Source organism: Cyprinus carpio, chromosome B3, assembly GCF_018340385.1.
Source record: "Cyprinus carpio isolate SPL01 chromosome B3, ASM1834038v1, whole genome shotgun sequence".
Lineage (NCBI taxonomy): Eukaryota > Metazoa > Chordata > Actinopteri > Cypriniformes > Cyprinidae > Cyprinus > Cyprinus carpio.
The window spans coordinates 47,854,784-47,872,946 of NC_056599.1; positions in this window are offsets into that span (position 1 = coordinate 47,854,784).

The following is an 18,163-nucleotide window of genomic DNA, read 5'->3' on the forward strand; positions in this document are numbered from 1 at the left end:
GGCCACATAGTGAGAGAAGCCTGAGAGGCCGTGGGGCCGATGCCTTAGTAGGCACAGGAAAGGCCCGATGGGCCATGAGAGAAAAGGCTACCCAAGTAATGTGGAAGCCTCAATCGCCATGTAAAGTGATGAAGGCCGATGGGCTGCAATTACATTGATAGCCGGTATGTTTCTATAAACTATGTGATGTGAAAGCCCGTGTGTTAATGACCCGCGATGGAGGCCATTGTATGTGAAAGCCATGATAGACTGGACATGAGGAGCATGTGAGAGTAACAACCACCACCAATAGTTTTCTAAGAGTATCATACTGTTCCTTGAATATTATTCACGTGGGAAATAGTTTAGAGTCTGATTATGTACATAGCAGCTTGATGGGGAGGAGACTGCGGAGGACTGCGCGAGAAGTCTCCAGGCCAGGGCCAGCAGACTGAAGGACAGCTTCATCCATCAGGCTGTCAGGAGGCTGGGCTTCGCTCCCGAACTTGCCCCCGTCCCTCTTCTCTGCCTCAGGCACCACTGGACAGCAGTGGTCTGCTCACTACCTCATTCACTCATTCACCATGGAACTGACATCATTCCACCACCTCATCATCACTTTGTGCAGCAGTGGTCTGCTCACTACCTCATTCACTCATTCACCATGGAACTGACATCATTCTACCACCTCATCAGTCAGTTTAATAAAATATGCTGCTCTTGAGCCCTTTGTCACTTTGTCACTTTGTCACTTTTAATCAGACTGAATAAGCTATTTTTTTATGCACTAAAAATCTTTTTATCTGCACTGTTTGTTCACTGGTTTGCACTCTATCTGCCATGTGCCTTGTACGCTGCTTTATTTAACCTTATTTTTTATTTTTTTTTTTTCTATTATGTCTTTTTTTACATTCCCCTTATTGTATAGTTTTGTATCTTATATTTTATATTTTAATCTAGATTTTTAGGCTCTACTGTTAGTGTTATCTGTATGCACCGGGGTCTGAGAGTATGCTTGCCAATTTCGATTCTCTGTATGTATGTACTGTACATGTGGAAGAATTGACAATAAAAGCAGACTGACTTGACTTGACTTGATGGCGGATTACAGGAATTCTAAGCCAGCCGGTTGTGTTAGGAGAGGCCATTAGTTTAGGTTAAATGATAGAGGTAGTATTAGGGTTCTAACAGCAACTTAAGAAAGAGCATATACACAGATACATAAACATTATTTAGGCTAGAGTCCTGCACACACTCGATAGAACTCCATCTAACTGCCAGAACCCACAGAGGAACCTATCCCCCCAAAACAGAAAATGAGCCAGATCAGCATGACCCCTTTATGGGGCCCTAAGCAGAATTTTATTTGGGGGCCCCTCGGTGTCGTTGAATGCAAATTTCACTGGAGGATCCCAGCAAAAAAGCATGTGTTTTACCCCGGAATGTGATTTTACTGTGGACCCCTCTCGAACCGCGATTGGGCTAGTTTTGGCTAATTTGAGTAGCAATTGGGCAGGTTTTGTTGCTAAACCCTGGAAAGCACTCAGAACTCCGCCAATGTTTCACATCCTCTGCCGAGAAAACTCCAACACCTGTATATATAAGCAGCCCTACCAAACAACGCAAAACATTCACCGCGATGCCAGAGCAATGCTAATCATAGTGTACATCTTGAGAGGAATGTCGAACTCGCAATCGTTCGTAGGAGACAAACTTAACTATATGCAAGCAACCCAGGGAAAGTCGAGCAATAAGTCAGGTGACAGTTTGAGCAAAAACAACAGCGGCGACAATGAAGGGCACAAGAGGGGGGTGAGTAGAGGGCTTTTATATTACTTGTGTTGAGTGCTGATTGGCTAGATCTAATTGTAATATGTGACAGGGCATTAAGTCTTCCTAGTAGAACTTGCGCTGGCGGCTCCCATTTCTATCCATTTTTGTAGCATATGAATGATTGAACCCTTTCTCTGTGGACACAGAAGACAATAAATGTCAGAGATGCTTGGATTTATAATAGTTGAGAAAATTAACTGAAAAGGAGAATTGTGTAATATTCTAGTATTATCCCTCATAACATTTACAATTATTTTTTAACCTAATAGTAGTTACAATTGCTGGACATGTTTGTCCCATATCTCAAGACAGTGACATGCACGAATTTTTAAACGGGCAAAAAATGTTGGGTGGCCATGAAGAAGAAGGGAGTTTCTTATTGGGACAGATACAAGCACACGCTCTATTCTTTCTGCCATAAATAACTTTAGTGAATCACACTCAAAAAGATGAATCATTCAGAGAAGGAAACCAGCTAGAGCAAAACGGGTAAGAGATTTTTTTTTGTTTACAGAATCTGAACCCACTGAGCAGTCACGGGGAATAAGACTTGCTAATACTGTGAAAAGTTTTTTCACAACATCTTTGAGCAACCCCTGGCTGAGTATTGGTCTTTTTGCCCTAGCAGTACACTATTATTAGGCAGATTATTAGGAAAGGCGATTTGCATAGATTCATTAAAAAAACCTTACACTCACTTCTTCTGTTGGTGAAGATGGATCACAAATGATTCGTGTGAACATAGACAAATTTAGATAGATAGGGGGCGCATTCCCTTCAAAAACAAACGTAATCCACTGAATCTTCAATGGCTCAGATGTCGGGGGTAAATGATGACTGCTATGTTTATTGTTACATCCAAACAAACAGAAAACACCTCAGTCACTTGGAGCCATTCTTGTCTACCCCTGCTCCGGCGTCGAAACAATGGCGGGCTGATGACAGCTGTCCAGTCTGTGCTGAAACACTACTGTCAATCAAACTATCATGGGAGGGCCTGTTTTTGTGACATCGTTACAGACAAGCATCTGAGATCGGATTGATTTGAGAAAGGGTAAAGATTTTAGTAGATAAAAAAAAAAACACTGGGTGGATTTTTATCATTATAGGGTTGCTGTATACACACACTGCCAACCCACATTTCAGTTAATACAACTTGTAAAAGTGCATGTAGCATCCGATGATCCTTTAAAAAAAGTAGTGGCAATACATTATATAAATATCTGGTGCAATAGATTACCAAATAAATAAAACAAATAAATATTGCAAAAAACTGTGTGAAATTTATTCACTATTGTCCAAAAAAAAAAAAACATTAAAATAAATTCTGTGCATTAGTGTTTTGGGCAACAAACATATAGATATTAGAATCTGCTGTCTATGATGACATCAATAATAATAAAAGGAAGAGAAGCCATTGGAAGAGAGCTGAGCTGGATGATTACAACACGAATCATCAATGAACTGACTTTAGCTGGAAAAAATTACTCTGTCATGGTCTTCTTGCGTTACTGACAAACTGTTTTCCTGTTTGACACTGGTAAAGCTGCATTGACACAAATCTGTATTATATAAAGCACTATATAAAATAAAGAGTAATAATAAAGTAAGAGAAAAAATAACTCACTACTCTTGATACTGAAGACGCTGTTTATTGCATGCAATGTGTTTTTTCTTTCTTTATTAGGGAAGATTTTCTTATGTTTTGAAGCTCTATTGCTCTATAAGCTCTATAGGCTCTAAAGATCACTGAACTTTTAATATCTTTGAAATCTTCATGTAGCCTTAGACATTCTAATGTAAATTAAAACTATTTCTTCTGTAACTTTTGAGAGAGCTCTGTTGAATTTGCATATGTGCTTACTCATGTCAGAAACATGCATAGGCCTACGTTATGTATGTTGTAACAGCTAAAGCTAATTCTGTTTTTAATAGAGTTTCTAAAGGCTTAATTTAGACAATTTTGTTCCCCACCATACAAAAAAAAAAAAAAAAGTGACCAGCAATGTTGAATAGGGGTTGAATAATTATGACATAGCTGTGAAAAAAATCCTAAAAATATTACATTATATATTGAAATTATCCCTTTTAATATGCTACACTTTTATAAAAATCCTGGATCTTCAGTTAAAGCTTGTACTTGTGAACTACTGCAGTCTCTGAGGGGTTGAATAATTTTAATTGCAAACTGTATATCTATATCTATGTATATCTATAGGTTTTGACTACTATGGCAAAATGTATCACACTCACTCACAAAGAGACTCTTTTGGTTGTTTTTTTTTTTCTGTAGTTAATGTGCTGCAAAACCCCCAGACATTAGCTATGATGAGCAACTGAACGAAAGGCCTAAATTATTCATACTAAAAAAGAAGCGCAAAAAAAAAAAAAAAAAAAACTGAAGCTAGCAAACTCCTGCCACACAGTTCAACAATCATGGGTCACCTGTCCTGAGATACAATCAAATAATAGTGAATTTGAATTTAAATGTGAGTGTTGTGGTATTTCACATAGTGGCATATATCTGACATATACAAATACAAATTAGGTCTGAATCTGTGAAGAGATTTCCCGAGTTATACATGCAAGAGATGGTCACAAGATACATTTATGTATTAGTATGTTTATTTTATTGAAACAAAAATCATAAAATGCCATCCTTCCGCTAGTAAAACATTCTTTGACAATGAACAGAATTGCCTTTTGGCACAAAACACTCAAAATAGATATGTGCATCAAAATGATCTCATCCTAGTAGGTCTATGCTGCTATGATGGCATACTGTAAATACATAATCAAGAGTAATAATGCTAAGAGAAAAAAAATACTGCTCTTTATCCGAAGACACTCTTGTTGTTTTTGGATGTACTGTATTTTGATTATTTTTTTTGTGTATTACTGACTATTAGCTTGTTTGATGACTGCACTAATTAGCTAAAAAATGTAAAACTTTGACTATATAAAATTGGAATTAATTTTTTTGTCAGTTTTTATTTATTGTGTAAAAAACTAGCTATATGATTTTTAAATGAGGTGATAACAATTCCTTAAATTACATAAAAAACAGTTGGTTATGTCTTTGAGCACAATATACAGTATGGAAAATTAAGCTCTTGAGGAAAAAAAGGAACATGTATATTTCATGTTGTACAGTGGTTTTGTGTATTTTTGAAAACTGTTATGGAAAATTAAGCTCTTGAGGAAAAAAAGGTTTTTTGGACCTTATTTTATTTTTTATTTTATTTATTTTATTTTATTTTATTTTTTATTATTTATTTTTTTATTTTATTTGATTATTGTTATTAAACATAATAGGACCCCTTTATGATATTTATTTATAAGACTATATTTATATCTAATACCATACAAGTAACCAGCATATAGATTATCAATATATTTAAGAGCACTATGAGAGCATTTCATATTATAGTCAAATTATATTCCTTGTAGCTGCTGGAGTCTAGAGTATTATTTCATTATTTAGACAGTGTTACACCCATTCGTCAGAGATGTGTATGAAGGGATTTGGTGAAAATTTGATGACTGTCCATGGCTGAAACAAGTGTCTCACAGGTCTCTGCACAATAGCAAGATTTTAAAAGTTTAAATGAAGTTTATCCATTTGCTGAACACTGTTGATTTGTCGCTTTCTCTATGTCACTTGAATCTCAGCATACTCTGTCACCTTTGCCATTTTTTCTGTCTTCATTTTTCATATTCAATCTCACAATATAGAAAATCAAAAATTTCTTTCTTCTCACCATTCTTGCTGATCACCTCTTTTCTTGCTTACACCATTCCTTGCTGATCACAATATCATTTTTTAACATAGATAGCCATCAGCATGCCTTATGTTTTTTAATCCTTAGCCTGAGAAAAGAGGTGAAGCATTGTTTGAGGAGATCCTACTGTAAAAATCGCATTCCTTCTGCTGTAAAAGAAGCATTGTTTGAGGAGATCCTACAATAAAATTTGCAATTTTTTTTTTTAAACTTTTTTACAAATCAACTTTTTTTACAAATTACAACAACGTTTTCAGTGTGACTCTATCTCTATCTTTATTTGTTTGTAAATCTATTTGTTCATATACACAGATCCATTCATTAGCCTTTTTTTTTTTTTTAGTGATTAAGTCACTGAACATTCACTGGTCAAACTGATTGGTTTAAAAGCACTGATTCATTCCAGAATTAAACAGCTACGTTTTGAGACGCAGCCATGCAATGGTTAATTCTGCTGTGGCTCTGTTTGGAACAAATTTTGTTGTTGTGGACAAAAACAGCTGGGCATTTAAAATTTAAGTTACTCAATGTTAACATCTTGTTTAACCGTTTATTGAACTATGCACCTGATCTTTTCCTGTGACTGGGCCTGTCCTTGAAAGCCTTTGTTCTGTTTGCAAAAAAAAAGTGAATATAAACATAAAATTCATAAATACAACACTGCACACATGAACTACATTTCTGTTTAGGACCTCGGTGAACAGTCACATGTTATTATATTTTACCTCGTACAGTAAAAAAAACTGAACATAAACAGAACAAAAGCCAAAAGTCCTCCTATACAGCCATATATCACCAGATGAGAGAATCCACTCTGACCTAAAATACAAAAAGATTACTGAAAAGTTGTATTTCAAACAGTATTCATGAATCCATAATATATCTGAACATAAAAATCCAAAAAAAAGTGCTTTTATTTACTATCATCTGTGAGCTGGACATCTTCTGATGACTGATTTCCATGTTTATTTTGTGCAGTGCAGTAGTATTATACTTTCTGAGTTCTGGTTAAATTAATCTTCTTCCCCCAAGCTATAGGCGTCTCCTCTCCACATTTGTACCAGGTGTAGTTCAAGTCATTTGCTGGACTGGCTTTGCTTTTGCAGGTCAAAGTCACATTAGTGCCAACAGATGGAGAAATGCTGATGTGAGTTTCTTTTGGGCACTTAGGGAACTTTAAAAAAAAAACACAAAGCACATACAGGGTTAACAATTGATACCTTTTTTGAATTTTTATCACATCATGGATGACAAGAAAACACAAAAGTACTCAAAATATCTTACACAGGACTCGTAGCATGATGTTGCCTTCCACAGTTGAGTCATTAGGCGTATTTCTTGGATATGTAGCAGTGCAGGTGATGTTCTTTCTGTGATCTTTGTATGAAGCTTTGAAGGTCATGTATGAAAACACTGACTGGGTTTTATCAGGTTTGTCCTGTAACTGTGTTGTAATGCGAGCAGATTCAGGGATGTTAGACCAGGATATTGTAGGAGGTTGTGTGGGGCAGGGGGCTTCTGCAGAGCAGCTCAGATTGACTGTATTTTCCTGCATCACATACTGTAGCTCACTGAGTTTAAGTTCAGGAGGTTGTGGGTGAGTCTACAAGTTAAATGATGACAGACAGCATTAAGGAAAAACTCACAATGCAAATAGTCATGTTAGAAGGTCAGGTTTTCACACTTGGGGTGAGGGTTTTTGCACATTTGCACTTGTAGATTGACTGTTTCACAAGGTAAAAATCACTGCTACCAATATTTGAAATATTTGATCTTTTATCTATATTATTACTATGTGTCGACATGCATAAGAAATGCAACCCATCAAAACTGAAGATATAGTTTTATTATGTTACAGTATTAAAAAAAAAATGCAGTTTGTTGACATGCATAGTATAAAACTGATTTAGTATCATTATATTTTGTAATTAACTCATATTTTCATTTCTTTTTAAAGACTGAAAAAAATCCAATCGTTGTACTTTGGTGTGTAAATAGTCTGTTCAGTTGAGGATGACAATTACCTCTGACAATGTTCTTCACATTCTTGCTTGAATCAGATGAATTAGCTGTATTGGGGTTAAATGTTGGTCTGAACACATCTGCCACTATTTCCAGTCTGAAGTAATAGCGTCTGAATGATTCATCGTGATGTATAAGAAGACAGTATGGTACAGTTCCTCTCATTGAGGATCTCTAGTAATCTTTATGTCATCTTTATCCTCTAATGTATTTTAAACTTTATTCAAAGCTATAATGTGCAAGGTGGTGAATCTGCACCCGATCACATACAATAGAGCCTGTCACGTTTGTCCTCACAAAATTGGACTGTCTGTGGCATCAATAGAGGAGACAAGATCCTATCAGCTGGAACATAAAAGGCACATTGCCAGAGTAATTAATCAGCTGGAACATGAAAACAAATTTAGTGCAAACTTTGAGACATAAAGAAGAAGGATTAATTCCTATTAGTACACATTATAATCAGACAACATCTTTATTCATGATGATGACAACGATCGACCAACCTGAGAGAGCTTGTCCCAAAACAAAGCTGATGACAAATAAAGGAAGTGATCTGGTTTCCTGCCATCGGGGTTCGTAGAGGGGATGACATTGGACTAAACAGTAGACACAAAAGGGTCCAAAACACCATCACAGTACACTCATCACTATACAACACACACAACATCTGTACTGTCATTACAACCCTTACTGCATTGTATATTTGCTGCCTGCTGCTAGTAACTATAAGGATGAGTTGCTACATTTTCACTGTTACACTCACGCAGATTCTGTACATAGTCATCTGATGTATTAAGTTTACTTATTTTATTTATCCACTGTAAAAAATATGCAACTTAACTCATCAGGCTGACCACATTTACTATCGCATCAGTAAAAGTGATTCATCTGTCAAACATATTTAAATTATTTTCATTCACTAAATAAAGTTCTCTTAAAAAACATGCATGAATACAGGTTATATACTAAATTATTTTCACACTGTGCCAAAAACAAAATACATTTATTATGCTCAAAACATTTAGTAAGATAAATGACTGGGCCTGAGTAACTTGATTCATCGGAAAACTCACAGGAACTCACAGTCAGCTGAGAAGCTACTGAAAAACTTTCACCCAAAAAACAACTCAAGCTCCCACTTTCTCTGAAATTACTAACCAATTACCGATTTCAATTTAAAACCTAAATACTATATAAAAAATTAACATTATAAGAGAAAATACAAAAATCAAAAATTAAAAACTTTAAAACAAACAACAACAATAACAAAAAAATAAACAAAATCAATGCTTAATCTTAACGAATCATTTGCTAATATATTCACATATCTAGAAAGATGAAATAATGTGCTTGTTAATGTATTATGTATTAACATTACCTAATAATTAACATTTAATGTAAATTAAAATGCTTACCAATTTCATTAAACTTCTAATTCATATGATCATGCACATCTTGAAAATCTACAAATGATTTTTACAGATGTTATACAATGATTAAAAGCTTGCGTTAATGCACAACACCTTTGCTGCCTGTTGAGGTGTGAGACGGTAAGGTTAGGGACAGGTTTGGGGGTATGGGTAGGTTCAAGGGTTGGGTAAGGGGTCAACAAGTGTACAGGGGTCAGTTTGATTACCATAAGGGAACACAGTTCAATCTGTTTATATTGACAAATGATAAATGAAGTATTTTCTTGAAAAAAAAAAAAAATCCCCCTTCTAATGATTTATGACTCAAGGAATATTATGTTTAACCCTCATCCGTCCCTCCCATACCTTTAACAAAAGTGTCCCTCACGGGTCAAAATGACCTGAAGACCCTCAACGCCACAATTTTCTTTCAGTACTGATTATTTTTAACCTTTTTTTTTTTTTTAAATCTAATTAATTATGTATTGATTTTTTTATATTATATTCTGTATATTTCTAAGAAGCTATGTGCAAATAAGCAAGTTTGGTACAGTATTTCAGCAAAAAAAAAAAATAAAAAATAAATACATAAGAGACAATTCCAGTCCAAAATCATCAAAAACCTTCAGATGGGCTCTGAGTGGGGTCACTGAGTCTTTCTGACGCCATCTGGTGAAAAAAAAAGGTCATAAAATTGCATTTTATGTTTACTGCCACTAGAGGGGCCTATAGAATCCTATGGAGATTCTTAACTGAGCCCTACATGTGAAACCTTAAAATTTTGGGCATATTAAGGCTTCAGATTGGTTGATAACATTCAAATATATATTGAGACATAAAAAATAGCTATATTTTGTGAAAAAACATTACAAATTAAAACTTAATTATAACAGAAACGTATGAATATTCATACAATTTCATAAATATGTAAAATATATGTAATATATATTTAAAAATCTAAAAACGATATAAACTGATTATGGAGGACTAAACCTGCAGATATTAAAAATAAATAAATAAATATATAGATAAATAAATAAATGTAATAAAAGGAAAATAAATAAATAAATGATGTGATAAATGTTCATTTGTAATAAAATTTTATTCTGAATTTATATTTTAAATTACCCTTTTCCTTTATGTATTGTCTGTATTTATTTTCTGTATTTATTTTTTATTCTTTTTAACTTTTATTTACTTATACTTTCATTCATTTTTATGTTATCTATTTATTTTTAAATGTATTTATTCATGCATTTTTTTATATGTATTTATTTATTCCCACATGTATTTATTTCCAGATTTATTTATTCATTCATTATTTATTCATTCAGTTACTTATCCTCGTAGTTACATCAAGCCCGGAACCATCAACATCGTCGATGAGTTTGTAGGTTGATGACGCTACTAGACAATCGGTGGAGGTTTCTAAGGCTAGTCTTCATCCAGCAATAAAACACAAAAAAAACACTCAAAAAAACATTGAAAACAAAATTATAACAAAAAAACAGTCACAAAAAAACTCCACAACATACTAATCATCATCACAATGCTTTTTGGAAACGCGACCCACTGGCATATAGCTGGCTTGGCACTGGACGCTAGATATTCCCAAGTTTAGGGACCATCTCTAAGGTTACATACGACATTGGTATATGCGTTAGATTTTTTATATTTATAAAATAAACTCAAATCATACGTAAATATTACTAAGTATACCTAACCTGATTTGTAGATGAACACTTTACAGTTGGTTTTGTGAATGTAAGCTATTCTCTTAAATGCTATTGAAATTAGAAACGTGTATACTACTGTCGTATTTAACTTTAGAGATGGTCCCTGAATTAGCAAATACCATGCGTTTAACATCAAGCCAACTTTATTCCAGTGGGTCGCGTTTCCAAAAAGCATTTTGAGTAGACTGTAGAGACCTTAGGCACAACTAGTTTACGATAAACTTATGCTCACAATGCTTTTGGGAGTGAAGATTTTCTCTGTGATTACAAAATGAACGCACGCCTAGAAACCTCGACTGAGTGTGTTCATACAACCTACACCAACTTAAACAATTTAATGGTTCCGGGCTTAATGATGTAACTATGAGGATAAGTAACTGAATAAAGTCACTATTAAATAATTCAACATTCCTAACATAATAAATGGGGAATCTGTGAAAATATATTGGATCTCTCCAGTTGATCTGGCACATCACACTCTCAAACTCCGATCTCTATTATTAGTTTAAACCATAGACTTTATAAAAACAGGTTTAAACTGACACCAAAGAGTAGAAGCCCTTCTATATACACACTACTGACACAGACCTCAACACAACTAAACAAATGAGCTCCAAAAGGTGCACCACAAGGACCGCCTCCCTCATTTCCATGTTGCACATGGAAAATTAAAATGAAATAAATGAATAAATAAATAAATAAATCTGGAAATAAATACACGTTGGAATAAATAAATACATATACAAAATAAATAAATGCATGAATAAATACATTTAAAAAGAAATCAATAAATTAAATAAATATACAAACGAATGAATTATAAGTAAATACAACTTAAAAAGAATAAAAATAAATGTAAAATAAATACAGAAAAAAATACGTCAAGGAAAAAAGTAATTTAAAATATAAATTCAGGATTAAATTTTATTACAAATGAACTATTTTTGTTTTTATCACATTTATTTATTTATTTGCCTCTTATTACATTTATTTATCTATCTATCTATCTATCTATCTATCTATATATTTATTTATTTATTTTTAATTTATGCAGGTTTAGTCCTCCATACGGATGAGGGTTAATGATAATGACAATAGCATACTAATATAAGTGTTGAGGTGATTAAAAACATGTTTTGCACCCAAATTACAATGTCTGATATGTCTTTACTAAGCATTGAGCTAAACTTAACCCTTTACACAAACGTTGTTAAAGTAGCTAAAAGTCCAGTGCCAAAAAAATATTAGTAAATGTTTATAAACATTTACAAATTATGAATAATCTCGCTTTAAATTGGGTATGGCAAAAACATGAACAAATGATGAATAAATTATTTGTAAAGATGTGAAAATATGGTGAATTCCAGTCATTTGGGACACTTTTTGCCATCAAAAAGACTGCTCATGAAGGTACGAATGATTAGTAAATGTTTATAAATATTTAGAATTGATGAATACCTTCCCCTTTAGATTGGGTACTGCAAAAACATTAACAATAAAACACAACAAACAAAGACCAAATATATGACCTTTACACAAACAAATAACAAACAAATAACCTAAACAGACTGAAGTTTAATAACATTTGTAAGCATTCAACAGTACATCAACAAATAAGCTTGGAAATATTGTTTGTAGCATTCAAACAAAAAGCATTCACAGTAAGCAAATAAGCTTGCAAATATTGTTTCATTTCTGTTAAAATCATTTGTAGGTTTTTAAAAACACATTGAAAGTTAGAATGATATTTGTAATCATAACTAATGATCAGTTAAGCAGTTATATAATGGTTTATTAACGATTTTATTAATTAGCTTTTAATCACTGTGTAAACCATCTGTGTCAAAATAATTGTGAAGATTTTTTTTTTTTAAGGCATGATCATATGAATTGAAAGTTTAATGACATTTGTAAGCATTTAAATTTACATTTAATAATGATCTGTTAATCATTTGGTAATGTTTAATAAGTTAATTAGTTAACATTAAAAAGCACATTATCTCATATTTCTAGATACGTGAATATATAAAGTAATGACTAGTTAAACATTATATAATGTTTTTTAATTATTTATTAATGAAAGTTATTATAAAGTGTTACCAAAATTTCTTACCTCAGAAAAGTAGTTTAACTTATAAGAAGTAGACGTCCCTAAATTTTTTCTCTTTGTTGCAACAGCCTTCTAACATCTGACCCATGCTTCATGTTGTTGACATTGCACTACACCCCCCAATGTGATGTCATTACAGGAAAGATATTTATAGGAACCATAGACGTCACTATAGAATCTTCCTTTTTCTGTGTTTTAAATCATTTTACAAAGAAAAGGATATGTGCATGATATTACACTGTCTGTTAATTAGATATCATCTCATAACTTGTGTTGAATTTATAAGACATTGTTAACGTTACCATTATAGCTAGCTTGCAACATCTATTACACTGTAACTTACAGACAGTCTCACATAAAAATTTATTAATTAACAAAGCTTTGATTATCACCACAGTCTGAAGTATTGAACACTCACTCTTTCTGTTCTAACTTACAACAATTCAGATCTAACAGCTTGCTCTGCATGAATTCATCCTGTCAGAGCATTTTCCTGTCTGTTTACTGTTAGCTAACAGTCTCAAGCCCCAGGAAGAAGCAGGTAACCGTATTGGCACCTTTTACAACTGATTGTAGTTTAAACATACCTATATATAAACAGTTAAAGAAACATAGCCCTCCTAATATATACAACCAGTTTAAGAAAACCTATAGCCCTCACTAAAATAGGCCTCGCGACACACTAAGTAGTGCAGTTTACTTAACGAAATGCAACAACAGAACATAAGGGGACTGCTAGTTCAGCTATTCAACCCCAAAAATGAAAATACATTCATTATACACACAAAACATATCCTGTGGCTACTACCCATTAGCCCTCATGAACCCGTATGTCAGTTTAATTAATTTCACAAAAGAAAACTGTGAGCAGTGACTGTCAGAATGTGCTGGGCGTAAGTCTTCCCTATAGTTTTCAAATCTTATTCAGTTTCACGAATTTATGAATCTATGATCTATGATGCTAAAAGTAAGAATTAGTGAGGGTTGGGCAGACTTTAATCATTCTCCTTAATGGTGTCCCTTGCCCACTCAATGTACACAAACAGGCACTATGGAAAGCCGTTTTAACATTTAATGCTTAAAACCAAAGAATGATGTGTCTCTTCTCTTCAGTTTTCTATAGCTGTTCTTTCTATCAGACAGAAGAAAAACCAAAGATGGTCTTATTACTGGCAAAAAATGCTTTGCTTGGACATCCACTGGTTTCTGCACCATTTCTTAAAGGGACAGTGCCTTATTTGCCTGCTGACAGTGATGAATCGCTGGGATATAGAACACTAATGCTAATGCATAAACATCAAAAACATGAAAACTGTCAAAAGAAAAAACAAAAAAAAAATAAAAAATTATAAAAAACAAACAAAAAGGTATAGACCTATCCTCTTCCTGCTTTTTACAAGTAAGCAGCGGTGGAAAGAAGACTGAAAAAATAATATACTTAAGTAAAAGTATCATTACATTCCAAAAAACGTGTGAGTGTTCGGTGTGATAGAGTGTGTGAAACATAGAAAAAAATAGCTCACATGACCCCCCCCCCCCAAAAAAAATAAATAAATAAATAAATAAATAAATAAACTACTTAGGTAAGCGTAAAAGAGTAGCTTATTTAAAAGTCCTCATGAGTAGGAGTACGAGCTGCAGATACTATATCCTTTAAAATAAAAGCTGTACCACTGCAAATTAAAACATTTAGAAAGCATTGCACATACTGTAATTCAATTTATAATTGTTAAGAATATTAAGAATATCTATCATCTAACAGTTTTAATTTTGGCTGCAAACTCTTTAAAATGCATTAAAAACATGGAAAAATTATTACAAAGATAAAAAGATAAAAGAGCTATTCTTAGTACAAAAAAACAAGATTTAAAATCAGGTGTAAGAGAAACCTAATATTATCAAACATAATTGATAATATATGTTTCAATTTAAATGTAAATGCACATTGTTCTAGAAGGGAAAACTCATCCTCTACCTTTTTTACACAGCTACATTACTCAAGTGTAATGCTGATCAATATAATTTGTAAGGCAGAAAGAATGCAGGGAAAACCTTTTCAAAGAAGTAAACTACAAACACACACCATACACAACACACACACACACACACACAGAAATAAACGCACGTTTCTTTGCGGTGGTCTCTGTGAATAAGTTGCTTTATCAGCAGCATCTCCAGCTGAATGGAAAAAAAAAATTTGAACTTGAAAAATTTTTTTTGTGCAAGACTGAAGTAAATGGGAGAGGATTTTACCGCAATATGAACATGTCACATGAGGGAGTTATGAACACTGTACACAATACCACCCCAACCTCACACCAAAATTCAGGTCCTGTAGATACACTAGCATATACAGATCATTTCAATGGCAGGAATCTGAAATTTTCCTTATATTAGAGGAAGATGCTGATAACCTGAATGAATTGATGCTTGAATGCACTTCCACAGCAGCCATGATTAACAGCAGCTGATAGATTTAAAAAAAGAAAGAAATTAAAACAACCATGTAACAACCACAAAAGGAGGGAAAATAGCAGAGTAAAACTACAGATACATCACTAAAATGTACTCAAGTAAAGTAAAAGTACACAATTTTTAAACTGCTCAAAAGAGTACAATTTCTGTTGAAAACTACTTAATATCAGTAATGTGAGTAATTGTAATTCCTTACTTCACACCCCTGCAAATAAGTAAGAGTTCTAATTTTCCTAAACAAGTATAATCAAATAGTCACTACTGTAATGAGTACTAGTATCTAATAAATAAGAGCTAGGCCTATTATCTAATGAATAACTACTATTATATTTATAAAAGGTATTAGTTCCTTAAGAATAACCACTAGTAGCAATTAATAAGTAGACCTAGATACTAGTAGATCTCAAAAAAATAGGGTACTAGTAGCATGAACATACAGTGCCTTGCGGAAGTATTCATACCCCTTCATTTTTTTCACATTTTGTTATGTTGGTGCCTTATGTTAAACTGCTTTAAATTACTTTCCCCCCACATACACCATAATGGTAATGCAAAAAACAGGTTTTTAACATCTTTGCAAATTTTAAAAAAATAAAACACTTAAAAATAATTCCATTGCATAACCATTCATACCCTTATCTGGACAGCTGAAATTTAGGTTCAGGTGAGCAGTTCATATTGCTCTGATTAGATGTTTTTCCTACACTTCAAGTGAAGTTAAACCTGTGGACAAATTTTCAATGGTGGGGTATGATTTGGAGAGAGGCACACGTTTTAAATAATAGGTCTATAACGGCGAATAATGCATACCAGAGGCCAAAAACCAAGCCCTGATGTCAAAAAATAAATGCCGTGTAGAGCTCTGAAACAGGTTTGTGTCAAAGCCATACATCTGGAATCAAGTGGCAGAAAAGCATTCTGCTTTCATTGAAGGTTCACAGAAGCATGCATGTAGTCTCTGTAACCCTTAATGGAAGAAGAGTTTGAAAATAACCAGAACTCTTCATAGAGGGGCCTTCTGGCCAAACTGAGCAATTGATGGAGAAGGGCTTTGGTTTGAGTGGTGACCAAAGAACTGATGGTTTGTCACTCTAGTTACTTCCATGAACATATGTGTAGATAGGAGAAATCTACAGAAGGACAAAAACCATTACTGCAACACTCCACCGATATGGGCTTTATGGCTCTGTGGCCAAAATCAATCCTCTATTCAGTGAAGACACATGAAATACACTTAGAATTACACAAAAAGCACCTAAAGGACCCCCAGACTATGAGACACAAGGTATTTCTCTGGTCTGATGAACCCTCAATTCCAAGCATCGTGTTTGAAGGGGAAAGCCAGGCACTGCTCATCGCCTGCAGAGTACCATCCCCAAAAGTAAAGTGTGCTGGTAGCAGCTCATGCTGTGGGGATGTTTTTCAGCAGCAGGGACTGAAGGACTCATCAGAGTAGAAAAAAACAGTCAGTGCACCAAAATATTGATGGGATAGCCCTTAATTGAAAAACTTAGTCTAGAGCATTCAGAACCTCAGACTGGGCAGAAGGTTCACCTTCTAGCAGGGCACATGGACCCTAAGCACACAGCAAGAGTGGTCTGTGATAGACAAACTCTGTTCTGAATGTCCGTTGAACGTCAATATTTCTTGAGAAACCTGAAAATGTGTGAACCCCCCCCCCCCCCCACAACACACACACACAAAGATCCTACCTGACAAGAAAGAGCTTGAGAAGTGAAAAATGAATTAGGAGAAATATGGCAGATAATTGCAAAACTGCTGATGAGCAAAGCTTGTTGAATCAAAACAATAAAGACGATGAGTCTTGTAAAGGTGCTTCAGCAAAATATTTAGCTGTTTATATATAAGTTTTATTTAATTAATATATTTATTTTTTAACCCTTTCGCACGTGAGTTAAGTAAAAATATTCAAGGCTGAGACTCCCAGGCCTTTTTCAGGCGACGTATTTAGAGTTCTAACTTTTCAGGCGACCGTTATTTAGAGTGTTACCGCATTGTTTTTCCAGTCCAGGTATGGCGACGACGTCATGCTTGTCATGTGACACACCAAAGCCAAAAATAGATCTGTATGACACACCGGATCGCTTTATTTCAATGGAGCACGTTTCCCTGGTTTTATTCCAAAATATTCACAAACATTGCTCACTATATTATGGTTATCTTGATATTCCGCCATTCTGAAATATGTGCAAAGTAACATATATTTGGCTAGTTGTCGACAACACTTTTATATCGACCAGTGTTAGGTGTAATCTAACGTACCGGGTGATGCGGCGCCGCCATGTTAGTTCGCATACCGCTGAATCCGTGAGCTGTCCACGGGTCGGTTTACAGCACGCCAAATTCATCGACCGTTTCCTCCCGAAACCGAAAACCACGTTAAAGTAGGTCTCTGCGCGCTAAAACGGGGAGAAGTAACGGTGCGGTGAGTAAAATCTTTCTATAGTGTCTCACATACACAATCTCTATATGATATCAATAAAAAACGTAGTCAGAGATAAGATTATGTAAGGGTTCCTTATTGCCTTTTCCATAGAACATCAGCGTTGTATTTTACAAACGGCAAATGTATTTTTTTGCTAGTACTTATGTGTTTTTAAATATCTGAAACCTAAAATAATCAGCTTATATGGTTGAAAAACAACTGAATATTTGCACCAAGATAATATGATCCAGCGCTCAGCGGCTGAGGCCAAGATCTGGCTGACGGCGCCAGCCAAAGCGTCGAAAGCGGATTTAAATCAGCAGTTGATGCGACGTGACGCACTGAAAGTTCTAATCACCGTCGGTGTG